This window comes from Abrus precatorius, unplaced genomic scaffold (assembly GCF_003935025.1).
Source record: "Abrus precatorius isolate BTA unplaced genomic scaffold, Abrus_2018 Scaffold2, whole genome shotgun sequence".
NCBI classification, from domain to species: domain Eukaryota; kingdom Viridiplantae; phylum Streptophyta; class Magnoliopsida; order Fabales; family Fabaceae; genus Abrus; species Abrus precatorius.
The window spans coordinates 19248584-19250816 of NW_020874362.1; positions in this window are offsets into that span (position 1 = coordinate 19248584).

Genomic DNA, 2233 nt, shown 5'->3' on the forward strand with positions numbered 1-2233 from the left:
TTCACAATACTAATTTTTAAAAAAAATTCAAATCCAATTTTGTCTAAGTAATTTAGGTATAAAAAATTAATGATATTAAAGAAAAATATATTAAATTATGATTAATCGATGATATTATATATTATTAATTTAATCTTTTACAAGATAAACTAGTAACATTCACATCAATAATATCTCAAAAATGGTTAATGTCATGTTCAAGTAAACAATAAGTAATTTATTTAATTACTTATGTAAGTTTTTATCAAGATACTTTATGACATAAATTTTATAATAAAATTAATTAAAATAAATTAAAATAATTTGTTTTCATAAATTATTCTAAACAGGGTTTATTGATAAAAGGAATTATAAACTAATGGAGACATTAAAAAATTGAATGTCCCAAACTCATGTCTTCCCTGCTTTGAAGTTGGAATGTTAGGACAGTAGAAAGTCTCTAACTCTTTCTTTAAGGTTTTTAATGTAACACCTTAAATTTAATTTCTAAAATAAATGAATTTCGTGAAAACATAAATAATAAAAATTTTCATTCAAATAGTTTTTGAAGCATAGTTTAACAAAGTATTTCAAAGTAAGAGCGAATTACAATTTGAATTAATAATTGCTACAAGACTCAATGAATACATCATTTTTTAAAATAAATTCCTAAGTCTTATAGTAATTTCATCCACTCCTTCATTGAGCTTGGTGCTGATCGTCTCGGTCACTTAAAAACTAAATTTAAGGATAAGTACTCTACACTATTCAACACACACACACACAATATAAAGACTCACCTTACACATTCCACATGTATTCTCACATAATCTATTTAATTATAGTCAATCACATGCAACACTTTCAAGCATTTCATTTCAATTCACAACCGATGCATTTACGACACCAAAACATTTTACACACACATACGCTCACTGTACGTAGCCACGCTCACTGTGATCACAGTTTCACACCATAGATGGTCGTTGATTACCCTCGTATCACAGATAGCACATGTGCGGTCACGAGTCGCTCGGCAAAGGTGTTAGTCAGAGATCTAGTCAGGAGGAGAGTGTGTAGTCTGTGGTGCACCCACACTCATTGTTGGTGTCACCATCACTCTCTCTTCTCCAAGGTATTTCTACCGTCTCCATCTTTCACATCTCTAATGTATCGCTGTGTAACGCCTTATATTTCTTTTCTCAATATATGATAAATTTTCATAAAAATTTAAATGGTAAAGTAAATTTTCTTTCAAAAACTCTCTAATGAGAAAGAAACAATGAAATGATATAAGGTTCTTAGAGTACAATTTCATTAATTCATAAGTACTTTGAAAAAACAAAGATTCTAAAATTTTCATCAACAACAAAAAGAAATAGTAGTTTTACAACTGTTTTAAAAGAATGCTATAGAACTGAAAATATCTATTACATAACTCAAAATAACTAAATCATATAGCAATTCTCATCCATCCATGCACTGTGAGCCTGGTACTACTCGTCCTGATTTCCTGAAAATGTTGTGTAAAGGTGAGTCTATATCCTACCACTCATACATAACACATATTCATCACAAAACACATCTTATCACGATTAAAGAAAACATCATGACATTACATATCACAGTGTCATATAAAGCATGTTCTCATCTCAACACATATTATATTCCACAGATTCATAATTTCTTTTATCTGCCCTTACCGCGCCTTATGGCCACAATTATCCGATGCATCTATCCTGAGGTGGTCGTCGGATGACCCAATGCAATACGGATACAACGCATGCAATAGACAGTCAGGAGTCAAGTTGGGAAACGAGTGTGCGGCCATGTGGTGCATTCATACACAATATTCCGTGCACAATCTCGAATGCCACTCACCACCCTGCATTTCCCCAAGATATCTCATATCGTCTCCATCTTCCACTCCTCTAGTGTATCTCTATAACTATTTACATCATATCCTTTTTCATCTCATACTCCTTCAAGTATATTCACATGTTTACATATGTCATTTCTCATGTTCTCACATATTTTCATCATATACATCAAACCATGGTATATTCACAATACACATCATTTTTACATGAAACACAATATATTCAAACATGAAACATTCATCTCTTTGTATATTTCATATCACAAAATCATAAAATCATATCAATCATCCTCAATATATCTTAGCATGCACTATTTGAACATAATATCACATTTTCACCATGTATTCATCATAAAATCACATAACAACCAATTA